The sequence below is a fragment of the Oncorhynchus mykiss genome, chromosome 3, assembly GCF_057628025.1.
Source record: "Oncorhynchus mykiss isolate SJ-2025 chromosome 3, ASM5762802v1, whole genome shotgun sequence".
In the NCBI taxonomy this organism is placed as follows: Eukaryota; Metazoa; Chordata; class Actinopteri; order Salmoniformes; family Salmonidae; genus Oncorhynchus; species Oncorhynchus mykiss.
In genome coordinates this window covers 48,640,337-48,653,837 of record NC_143024.1, presented here as the reverse complement: position 1 = coordinate 48,653,837, position 13,501 = coordinate 48,640,337, and the positions used below count along the sequence as shown (strand labels likewise).

At 37.0% G+C, this 13,501-nt stretch overlaps 1 pseudogene; it reads left to right on the top strand.

Annotated features, from left to right (window-relative positions):
• Positions 1–13,501, top strand: part of LOC110504063 (uncharacterized) — a 67,556-nt pseudogene that overhangs the window by 24,884 nt on the left and 29,171 nt on the right.

The window sequence follows — 13,501 nt, the reverse complement described above, 5'->3', positions numbered from 1 at the left end:
ACCGTTTTGGAAACTTTAGAGTGTTTTCTATCCTAAGCTGTCAATTATATGCATATTCTATTCTTCTGAAAGATCACATTGCGTAAGTGGATAGGTGGGGGCTCTCAGTGAGTTTTGCGATACAGAGTAAAATGGCCATTGTTTCTCCCGGTGTTATTGAAAACCTACACACCCGGTTGATATATTATCGAATATACATTTTAAAAACAACCTGAGGATTGATTATAAAAAAACGTTTGACATGTTTCTGTGGACATTATGGATATTATTTGGAATATACTTCCTGTGAATTTCTGAACATAATGCGACAAACAAAATTAGGTATTTTGGGTATAAAAATAATCTTTATGGAACAAAAGGAACATTTGTTGTGTAACTGTGAGTCTGGTGAGTGAAAACACCCGAAGATCATCAAAAGTAAACGATTAATTTGATTGCTTTTCTGATTTTCGTGACCTAGCTACTTAATGCTTAGTGTACATAATGTTTTGCTATGCTATCGATAAACTTACACAAACGCTTGTATTGCTTTCGCTGTAAAGCATAATTTCAAAATCTGAGACGACAGGTGGATTAACAAAAGGCTAAGCTGTGTTTTGCAATATTGCACTTGTGATTTCATGAATATGAATATTTTTTAGTAATATTATTTGACTGTGGTACTATGCTTTTCAGCGATTGCTGACGAAAATGATCCCGCTAATGGGATGGGTAGCGTCAAGAAGTTAAGGCACGTTCACGCAGATGAGCAGGGACCATGGGCATCTTTCTTTTGGTGTTTTTCAGAGTCAGTAGAAAGGCCTCCTTGGTGTCCTAAGTTTTCATAACTGTGATCTTCATTGCCTACCGTCAGTAAGCTGTTAATGTCTTAATGACCGTTCCACAGGTGCATGTTCATTAATTGTTTATGGTGGGAAACAGTGTTTGAAGATCTGTGAAGTTATTTGGATTTTTAATAATTATCTTTGAAAGACAGGGTCCTGAAAAAGGGACATTTATTTTTTGCTGAGTTTAGTACCCATTCCTGCAAGCTGAATTTCAATTATGATCATTATTTTTGCAGTCTTTCATGCCATCCAGTGTTGTACAGTATATAGTCAAATGAAACAAGTTTCTTTAATGTTTTTTTTTTTAACGATTTGCTGTTGACCGTTCATATTCACGCTGAAAGTTACATTATTTTGGCTCCAGTTCAACATACTGTATGTATCAATTATTGTGCAGTATAATAATTTGTTCTAGTAATGATTATTTAATACAAACAATACCAGCAGTTGCTGTTTTAAAATTATAAATATAGTGACAATGTCTTTTGAAAAAATCAAGCAGAGGTTCTAGCTAGTGTATCCCACTGTTCTTGGACTCTTGTCGGATGAAGTTGTTCGGTTTATCAAGTCCCAGGCTCCCATGACTGTTATGACCATTTATTTACAAGTTAATTGCAATTTGCTTTTTGCTTTAGTGCCGTCTGTACCTGATAGAGCAGATCTAGTCTCACATGCAGAAGTAAGCCATATAGCGCGAGAGACTCATTGAAAGGAGACAAGAGCACGCCTAGAATTTCTGACTGAGCGGACGCACATTTGAGCATCCCCAGGATGGTCCATTTACTTTGTGCTGTTATAATTTATGCTATTAAATCCTGTGATTTCATTGGGGCATTTCCCCCCTCATAGCAAATAGCTGGCAACACAATCAAGGTGGAGCTGGCAGTCACTGAGGGAGAGGGTAGTAAGTACCTGAACAGCTTGTTTTGAACAATATATTTTTGAAACAGGAAAATGTACAAATTTACTGCACTTATATGATCATTTAAAACGTTATCCATGAATTATATAGTACATATACATACATACATACATACATACATACATACATACATACATACATATATATATATTTTTTAATACAATTACTTTCTTTTATTGGCCAATCACAAGTGGGGCGCCGGGCCCCTAATACCCTTATGGGCGAGCCGCCACTATAAATGAGTAGCCGTTTGGATAAGGGGATTTTACATTTTACATTTTAAAAAATGTAGATCTATTTTACCTTGTGATGTGCTAGAGAGAAATGTGAAACCAGTCATATGCCAGCAAACTGAAGCATATCAACATATTACCTTTTCCACATTGAAGCATATGAAATGCTGGCATTATAAGGTTATTATTAGGCTAGCTTATTACAAGTTGTGCAATAATTTGGGACATGTAGGCTATTTGAATCATTATGGAACACAAACCATAGGTTTTACCCTGGAGCACGGTTCACGCCGACTGGACCGTTGTAATAACAGTTCCATGATTAGTGAGGATTTTCAGGGTAGATTTATAGGACTACTCTTGTATCTTACTACAGTATGTATCTTGTGTGCGTGTGTGTGTGTGTGTGTGTGTGTGTGTGTGTGTGTGTGTGTGTGTGTGTGTGTGTGTGTGTGTGTGTGTGTGTGTGTGTGTGTGTGTGTGTGTGTGTGTGTGTGTGTGTGTGTGTGTGTGTGTGTGTGTGTGTTCAGCGAGAAAAGGCGCTTCCGGGTGTACATAGTGATGCCTCTGCAACCCAGCTTCGAAGGCGACATCTCCTCAGGAGGGGCCCAAGCCATCAAAGCCATCATGTACTTTAATTACAGGTAATCACTGCTCACACAATCTCACACCCTCTCACACACTCCTCCCCTAATTGCCTCAATTAAGCTCTAAATAAGCACTGGACACACGCCTTTGCCTTAGAGACAAGCAAATTACAATGGCCAGGCTAAAAACAACAGTTACCTCATCTCACACTTAAAAGGCGATTAAGGAACACACAAAAACATCACGTCTCCCACGCAGTGCAAAAATGAGAAAATATATAAAAGAAAGCTTTGATAAGCCAGTTCTGAGCTAAGTGGGCAAAGAAGAAGGGATGGCCAGAGAGGAGAGAAATGGGAAAAGAAAAGAGTAATGAAAGTGGATATGAAAAGAAAGACAAGAGGATTGATGTCTGTTTCTTCTCTTCCCTACAGGACCATGTGCTGGGGAGATCACATTGAGAGCCTGAAATGTGTGAGTAACTAGACGTCCCATTGGCTGCCAATTCATTTCACGGCCCCCTGAACATGGCCCCTCTCTCACTGCCCCCTGAACACTCATTATCGACAGTGCACAAAACCTGCATATGTATGGCGTCAACTGAGCAGCACTGGCCCTTTTGTAAATAGAAATAAAGATACTATACAACACAACATAGCATAACCACAACAAGCTGGTCATAGTGAACAATCACACCATCATCATCGGTCAGTAATATAATATACTGTAACAACAATACTATACAACACAACATAAAATAACATAACCACAACAAACTGGTCTTAGTGAACAATCACACCATCCTCATCGGTCAGTAAGATAATTTACTGTAACAACAATACTATACAACACAACATAAAATAACATAACCACAACAAACTGGTCATAGTGAACAATCACACCATCATCATCGGTCAGTAAGATTATATAAAATAAAAACACAAGACAGCACCACATGGGCGATATGATGATCATCATCAGTAAGCTGGACTGCATCTAACCCTATACACTACAAAACATGACATGAGAAATAACTTCACAATGCACTCAGGAAGACAAACTAAGTACTGGTGCTGTGCAACTTTTGTTTGCTGTTGAAAAAGAGAGAAGTACACCATCTGCCCTGTAGATGGCAATGTCACACAGGGAAATAGCAGAGAGCATGCTCCAGCTGCAGGCAATGCTGCAGTGTTTGGCTGCAAACGTGTTCTGAAAACCATTCAAATAACATCTTTCACCCAGAACATCTGTCCCCTAGTTAACTAATTTCCTCACACATTAAATAATACTTTTTGAGAACATTTTAGATTTTTAGATACAACTGGAAACTTCAAGGAGTAGGGTGTTTACCCTCCGCTTGTGCCATGTCATGACATACCTGGACCACCTATTGATATGTAAGTAAATCAGGTGTTAAATGAGGTACCTAAGGAGACTAAAGTGGCACTCCAAGCACAATTTATAAGTTCATCCTGTGTGTCTGCTGGCAGGCTCAGCCAACATCAACGACAGAAGCATGCTGGGTAAGCGCGACAGTGAGATGGCGATGGTAGAGGACGCAGACATGGTAATGGCCGTGATGGACGGAGAGAGCTACCACATTGGGAGCCCTGTCACTCAGAGAAGAGTGTTTCAGGTCATTTAAATTAATAAGAAAAAGTGGGGTAGGTTGAGTTGTTTTAACATTCAGCATCACTCCTTCAAAGGAAATATCATTTTCTTTCTAACAAAGACATATGCATATTTCATGATCTTGTGTATCCCTGGAAATAATCAGAATTCATGTAAACACTACAGATTTGAAAACATAGCTTTTGAAAACAAAGTGGTCTCTTGACACAACTAACCCCGGGTATGGAGTAGGTTGTGTCGCGGGACAGGGTAAATTAAGCCTCCTACACATTTCTGTACTGAATTAAATATGTGACCGACCGGCTCGATTCGGTCTTATGTAACAAAATTTGAAATGGATAACAGTAGAGACTCAGAGCTAGAAAATGGTATGGACAGCCCAACTGATATATAGAACAATCTTAAAAGGATCTACTTTGGTTTAGATACAAGCGTTATGAAACCCATAAAACAATTAAATAATTTGACTTGGAACTAACTTCCTTACCTCCTTTTAAATATGCCACTCACCACCTGGATTCGGCCTTACGTAGCAACATTTTAATTTCTGTTTTATAAATTGGATAAAGTATACTCATACAGTGCCTTGCGAAAGTATTCGGCCCCCTTGAACTTTGCGACCTTTTGCCACATTTCAGGCTTCAAACATAAAGATATAAAACTGTATTTTTTTTGTGAAGAATCAACAACAAGTGGGACACAATCATGAAGTGGAACGACATTTATTGGATATTTCAAACTTTTTTAACAAATCAAAAACTGAAAAATTGGGCGTGCAAAATTATTCAGCCCCCTTAAGTTAATACTTTGTAGCGCCACCTTTTGCTGCGATTACAGCTGTAAGTCGCTTGGGGTATGTCTCTATCAGTTTTGCACATCGAGAGACTGACATTTTTTCCCATTCCTCCTTGCAAAACAGCTCGAGCTCAGTGAGGTTGGATGGAGAGCATTTGTGAACAGCAGTTTTCAGTTCTTTCCACAGATTCTCAATTGGATTCAGGTCTGGACTTTGACTTGGCCATTCTAACACCTGGATATGTTTATTTTTGAACCATTCCATTGTACATTTTGCTTTATGTTTTGGATCATTGTCTTGTTGGAAGACAAATCTCCGTCCCAGTCTCAGGTCTTTTGCAGACTCCATCAGGTTTTCTTCCAGAATGGTCCTGTATTTGGCTCCATCCATCTTCCCATCAATTTTAACCATCTTCCCTGTCCCTGCTGAAGAAAAGCAGGCCCAAAGCATGATGCTGCCACCACCATGTTTGACAGTGGGGATGGTGTGTTCAGCTGTGTTGCTTTTACGCCAAACATAACGTTTTGCATTGTTGCCAAAAAGTTCAATTTTGGTTTCATCTGACCAGAGCACCTTCTTCCACATGTTTGGTGTGTCTCCCAGGTGGCTTGTGGCAAACTTTAAACAACACTTTTTATGGATATCTTTAAGAAATGGCTTTCTTCTTGCCACTCTTCCATAAAGGCCAGATTTGTGCAATATACGACTGATTGTTGTCCTATGGACAGAGTCTCCCACCTCAGCTGTAGATCTCTGCAGTTCATCCAGAGTGATCATGGGCCTCTTGGCTGCATCTCTGATCAGTCTTCTCCTTGTATGAGCTGAAAGTTTAGAGGGACGGCCAGGTCTTGGTAGATTTGCAGTGGTCTGATACTCCTTCCATTTCAATATTATCGCTTGCACAGTACTCCTTGGGATGTTTAAAGCTTGGGAAATCTTTTTGTATCCAAATCCGGCTTTAAACTTCTTCACAACAGTATCTCGGACCTGCCTGGTGTGTTCCTTGTTCTTCATGATGCTCTCTGCGCTTTTAACGGACCTCTGAGACTATCACAGTGCAGGTGCATTTATACGGAGACTTGATTACACACAGGTGGATTGTATTTATCATCATTAGTCATTTAGGTCAACATTGGATCATTCAGAGATCCTCACTGAACTTCTGGAGAGAGTTTGCTGCACTGAAAGTAAAGGGGCTGAATAATTTTGCACACCCAATTTTTCAGTTTTTGATTTGTTAAAAAAGTTTGAAATATCCAATAAATGTTCTTCCACTTCATGATTGTGTCCCACTTGTTGTTGATTCTTCACAAAAAATACAGTTTTATAGCTTTATGTTTGAAGCCTGAAATGTGGCAAAAGGTCGCAAAGTTCAAGGGGGCCGAATACTTTCGCAAGGCACTGTAGCTACAAAATGTTATATCATACACTGCATTTGAGGAAACAATGGGAAAGTAATTCTGCTTTGAAAGTTGATCAGCTTGTAAACTCACTGAGAAAACAGTCTTTCATTGTTTTGGTGCTACTGTCGCGATAAGAAACCTTCAGCCCCGCCCCTTGGCCGGCAGCATGGTGCTAGAGGTGGTTAGCGTCCCGTTCCCTGGATTGGACAGGGCACTATAGATACTTCAGGTTATCTTTGTATAACCAGGACCGCTCGCGTAGCCCTGCCTCTCTCTCTGTATCGAAGCGTTGTCCGCGTAGAGAGGTATTTTGCCTTGTCACTCTCAACGGTCTAGCTCTAGCTGGGATGTGTGAACCCCACGTTTATCCTCTAGACTCTTTGTTTCACCACTAATTTATCCTTGAGTTGTTATTAAGCACTAGTCCTACCAGTCTCTATATGATTTCCCTGTGGTTGAGTATTTCCCTTCTGTGATGTATCTAGTTTAAAGTGTGAAGACCTTTAGTCAACTTAGTCTCACTACTCTGCCCGTCGGCTATGTATCGCTTGGAAAATAAAACTTAGATAGATCGATAAGACAATTAATGAATCACTACTGGACACACCTTCCGCTTTGTCTTTTAATGGTAACTCACTCAATCACAGAGTATTGGTCTCCGTTTCCAGTGTCCCGGTAGAGGGGAGTGTCAAAGTTGTTATCTCCCTTGCCGTTAACTGTCTTGGGAGGGCATGTACTCGCGACAAAGCAAGACTACCGTTTATTTTTGGAAACACTCTGTTTTTTGTCTTTTACAATCAAACACACTTCAAAATACACAATTTGTTACTTGGTCACACACAGCGTTAATCAAAAACATGCAAATGCCTTAATGCTCTACAATGCCTGGTACAATGATAACACTTATCTCTAATAAAATATAATACTTCAACTTATTTACCTTTAAAAGATGACAGGGAGACCCACGAGATCAGGAGCGGTATTTCCAATCGGTCAAAATTTTAATTTAGTTTAGCGACTCCCCTCTAACTGCCGAGAGGTTGAATTTGAGTCGCTATTTTAACTAAATTGGATTCAAGTTATATTGAATGAAGAAACTAGAGTCGTTCTTGGTCAATTGATCGTCTACTGATGTTTCCCTATCCTCCAACGAAAACCCCCTGGTTTCAGTGTTTAAGTCCTGTCTCGGGATGCCAAACTATTTCCAGTAATGCCGGTGATTAGACCTTGGTCAGGCGATCACAAAGCAGGGACTGTCATATAGTGGACAAAGCCTCAAGAACCACACACTGCCAGTAGTAATGGTTTGGAATAGATAGGAACATGAGGAGTCTCAGCACAAGAGTCTAGTCCAAATTCAATAGAGTTAGAATCTAGAGTTGAGCCATACCTGGTTCAAATGGTTGTCTCTATGAATTCAGAATTCAAGAAGTCAGCGCCGAAGTATCGGCATTTTCTCTATATATACCTTTTTTCACCGTCCAAAATCCCCTAGGTGTCCTCCACAGAATAATTCATCCTGTTATTACCTACTACATCCTCCCAATATTATTTCCTGTGTGGTTGGCTAGTACATACATCTGTTCATACCCATATAAGGATGTACTTCCGACATAGCTTAAAGCGCTACCTTACCTACCTAGAGTCCAGCCTATTCAAGCAATAATGATTCTAATAGGTTTTCCCAGTCAGCAGATTCTTCTTCTACCGTGGGCGGAGCCAGTTGATACCAGTCAGGTTCTGCTGTTTGGAAGCTTGGTTCTTCAGGGGGTGAGATAGTCCAGGCAGGTAGTTCATCCGGTACTGTCAGTTCTTTCATGGGTATTTGTTGAGTCGGGATGAAAGGCAGGTCAGAGGGGAGATCCTTTTTGTGTTCCACTACACTACTATTGGAGAGCCCTTTGTCTACACCCATTCAGCATTGTTCACACCCTCTTAATCCGTAGCCCCACCCATCTCTTTAAGCTAGAAATGCTGTTCCAATATCAACTAATTCGCAACGGTCTCGATCAAGTTGTTTGTATAGAATTTTTGATATCTGTTATCTTGTTGGTACTAGGGGGCAGCATTTTCATTTTTGGATAAAAAACGTTCCCGTTTTAAACGGGATATTTTGTCACAACAAGATGCTCGACTATGCATGTAATCAACAGCTTTGGATAGAAAACACTCTAACGTATCCAAAACTGCAAAGATATTGTCTGTGAGTGCAACAGAACTGATGTTACAGGCGAAACCCAGATAAAAATCCAATCAGGAAGGAATTTTTTTAAACGGCTTCATGCCAATGACTCCTTATATGGCTGTGAATGAGCTACGAATGAGCTTACGTGTTTTACGTATTCCCCAAGGTGTCTACAGCATTGGGACGTCTTTTTACGCATTTATGTTGAAGAATAGCCGTAAGGGACCACATTGAGCAAGTGGTCACATGGTGTATCCCGCAGAAAATCTTGCGTCAAGTACACAAGTAGCGATTTTTCCAACCGCTTCATATTCACCTGCTCTTTCGGTGAGGCGTTTCAGGTGAGGTTTCAGGTGAGGCAGTATTTTCATTTTTGGAAAAATAACGTTCCCGTAGTAAACGGGATATATTGTCAGGACAAGATGCTAGAATATGCATATAATTGACAGCTTAGGATAGAAAACACTCTAAAGTTTCCAAAACTGTAAAAAATATTGTCTGTGAGTATAACAGAAAAAAATGCAGAAAAAAGCACTTTTCCATAAACAAGCTCTAAATCATGTTGGATGCACTCTGGATTTAAATAAAAATGGTTATGTTTATTCGAGATGTTATGAACACTGTAGACTGTTTTCAACAAGTTGCAACATTGAAATGCAGAAAAAAGCACTTTTCAAAAAACAACCTCTTAAATCATGTTTGATGCACTCTGGATATAAAAAAATGTTATGTTTATTCAAACAGATGTTTAACAAACATGATTTAGAGCTTGTTTTTTGAAAAGTGCTTATTTCTGCATTTCAATGTTGTAACTTGCTGAAAACAGTGTTTTCATAACAACTCGAATAAACATAACAAATGTTTTTTATTAATCCAGAGTGCATCAAACATGATTTAGAGCTTGTTTATGGAAAAGTGCTTATTTAGACATTTCAATGTTGCAACTTGCTGAAAACAGTCTACAGTGTTTTCATAACATCTCGAATAAACATAACAAAAAAAATGTTTTATCCAGTAGTGTAACAAACATGATTTAGAGCTTGTTTTTTGAAAAGTGCTTTTTTCTGCATTTCAATGTTGCAACTTGTTGAAAACAGTCTACAGTGTTCATAACATCTCGAATAAACATAACAAAAACATTTTTTTACCAGTAGTGTAACAAACATGATTTAGAGCTTGTTTTTTGAAAAATGCTTATTTCTGCATTTCAATGTTGTAACTTGCTGAAAACTGTCCACAATGGTCATTTAATCTCAAATAGACAGCACAGCAAAAATTGGACATCCAGAGTGCATCAAACATGATTTAGAGCTTGTTTATGGAAAAGTGCTTATTTCTGCATTTCAATGTTGCAACTTGCTGAAAAAAAGTCTACAGTGTTTTCATAACAACTCGAAAAAACATAAATGTTTTTTTTTTTATCCAGAGTGCATCAAACATGATTTAGAGCAAGTTTATGGAAAAGTGCTTATTTCTGCATTTCAATGTTGCAACTTGCTGAAAACAGTGTTTTCATAACAACTCGAATAAACATAACAAATGTTGTTTTTTTTATCCAGAGTGCATCAAACATGATTTAGAGCTTGTTTATGGAATAGTGCTTATTTCTGCATTACAATGTTGGAACTTGCTGAAAAACAGTCTACAGTGTTTTCAAAACAACTCGAATAAACATAACAAATGTTTGTTTTTTTATCCACAGTGCATCAAACATGATTTAGAGCTTGTTTATGGAATAGTGCTTATTTCTGCATTACAATGTTGCAACTTGCTGAAAAACAGTCTACAGTGTTTTCAAAACAACTCGAATAAACATAACAAATGTTTTTTTTTTTTTATCCAGAGTAAATCAAACATGATTTAGAGCAAGTTCATGGAAAAGTGCTTATTTCTGCATTTCAATGTTGCAACTTGCTGAAAACAGTGTTTTCATAACAACTCGAATAAACATAACAAATGTTTTTTTTTTTATCCAGAGTGCATCAAACATGATTTAGAGCTTGTTTATGGAATAGTGCTTATTTCTGCATTACAATGTTGCAACTTGCTGAAAAACAGTCTACAGTGTTTTCAAAACAACTCGAATAAACATAACAAATGTTTGTTTTTTTATCCACAGTGCATCAAACATGATTTAGAGGTTGTTTATGGAATAGTGCTTATTTCTGCATTACAATGTTGCAACTTGCTGAAAAACAGTCTACAGTGTTTTCATAACAACTCGAATAAACATAAACAAATGATTTTTTTTTATCCAGAGTGCATCAAACAGGATTTAGAGCTTGTTATGTAAAAGTGCTTATTTCTGCATTTCAATGTTGCAACTTGCTGAAAAACAGTCTACAGTGTTTTCATAACATCTCGAATAAACATAACAAAAAAAAGTTTATCCAGTAGTGTAACAAACATGATTTAGAGCTTGTTTTTTGAAAAATGCTTATTTCTGCATTTCAATGTTGCAACTTGCTGAAAACTGTCCACAATGTTCATTTAATCTCAAATAGACAGCACAGCAAGAATTGGACATCCAGAGTGCATCAAACATGATTTAGAGCTTGTTTATGGAATAGTGCTTATTTCTGCATTACAATGTTGCAACTTGCTGAAAAACAGTCTAGTGTTTTCAAAAAATTTCGAATAAACATAACAAATGTTTGTTTATTTATCCAGAGTGCTTCAGACATGATTTAGAGCTTGTTTATGGAAAAGTGCTTATTTGGACATTTCAATGTTGCAACTTGCTGAAAACAGTCTACAGTGTTTTCATAACAACTCGAATAAACATAAACAAATGATTTTTTTTATCCAGAGTGCATCAAACAGGATTTAGAGCTTGTTATGTAAAAGTGCTTATTTCTGCATTTCAATGTTGCAACTTGCTGAAAAACAGTCTACAGTGTTTTCATAACAACTCGAATAAACATAACAAATGTTTTCTTTTCATCCAGAGTGCATCAAGCATGATTTAGAGCTTGTTTATAGAATAGTGCTTATTTCTGCATTACAATGTTGCAACTTGCTGAAAAACAGTCTAGTGTTTTCAAAACAACTCGAAAAAACATAAATGTTTGTTTTTTTATCCAGAGTGCATCAAACATGATTTAGAGCTTGTTTATGGAATAGTGCTTATTTCTGCATTACAATGTTGCAACTTGCTGAAAAACAGTCTACAGTGTTTTCAAAACAACTCGAATAAACATAACAAATGTTTGTTTTTTTATCCACAGTGCATCAAACATGATTTAGAGCTTGTTTATGGAATAGTGCTTATTTCTGCATTACAATGTTGCAACTTGCTGAAAAACAGTCTACAGTGTTTTCAAAACAACTCGAATAAACATAACAAATGTTTTTTTTTTTTTTATCCAGAGTAAATCAAACATGATTTAGAGCAAGTTCATGGAAAAGTGCTTATTTCTGCATTTCAATGTTGCAACTTGCTGAAAACAGTGTTTTCATAACAACTCGAATAAACATAACAAATGTTTTTTTTTTTATCCAGAGTGCATCAAACATGATTTAGAGCTTGTTTATGGAATAGTGCTTATTTCTGCATTACAATGTTGCAACTTGCTGAAAAACAGTCTACAGTGTTTTCAAAACAACTCGAATAAACATAACAAATGTTTGTTTTTTTATCCACAGTGCATCAAACATGATTTAGAGCTTGTTTATGGAATAGTGCTTATTTCTGCATTACAATGTTGCAACTTGCTGAAAAACAGTCTACAGTGTTTTCATAACAACTCGAATAAACATAAACAAATGATTTTTTTTTATCCAGAGTGCATCAAACAGGATTTAGAGCTTGTTATGTAAAAGTGCTTATTTCTGCATTTCAATGTTGCAACTTGCTGAAAAACAGTCTACAGTGTTTTCATAACATCTCGAATAAACATAACAAAAAAAAGTTTATCCAGTAGTGTAACAAACATGATTTAGAGCTTGTTTTTTGAAAAATGCTTATTTCTGCATTTCAATGTTGCAACTTGCTGAAAACTGTCCACAATGTTCATTTAATCTCAAATAGACAGCACAGCAAGAATTGGACATCCAGAGTGCATCAAACATGATTTAGAGCTTGTTTATGGAATAGTGCTTATTTCTGCATTACAATGTTGCAACTTGCTGAAAAACAGTCTGCAGTGTTTTCAAAAAATTTCGAATAAACATAACAAATGTTTGTTTATTTATCCAGAGTGCTTCAGACATGATTTAGAGCTTGTTTATGGAAAAGTGCTTATTTGGACATTTCAATGTTGCAACTTGCTGAAAACAGTCTACAGTGTTTTCATAACAACTCGAATAAACATAAACAAATGATTTTTTTTTATCCAGAGTGCATCAAACAGGATTTAGAGCTTGTTTATAGAATAGTGCTTATTTCTGCATTACAATGTTGCAACTTGCTGAAAAACAGTCTAGTGTTTTCAAAACAACTCGAAAAAACATAAATGTTTTTTTTTTTATCCAGAGTGCATCAAACATGATTTAGAGCAAGTTTATGGAAAAGTGCTTATTTCTGCATTTCAATGTTGCAACTTGCTGAAAACATTGTTTTCAAAACAATTCGAATAAACATAACAAATGTTTGTTTTTTTATCCAGAGTGCATCAAACATGATTTAGAGCTTGTTTATGGAATAGTGCTTATTTCTGCATTACAATGTTGCAACTTGCTGAAAAACAGTCTACAGTGTTTTCAAAACAACTCGAATAAACATAACAAATGTTTGTTTTTTTATCCACAGTGCATCAAACATGATTTAGAGCTTGTTTATGGAATAGTGCTTATTTCTGCATTACAATGTTGCAACTTGCTGAAAAACAGTCTACAGTGTTTTCAAAACAACTCGAATAAACATAACAAATGTTTTTTTTTTTTTATCCAGAGTAAATCAAACATGATTTAGAGCAAG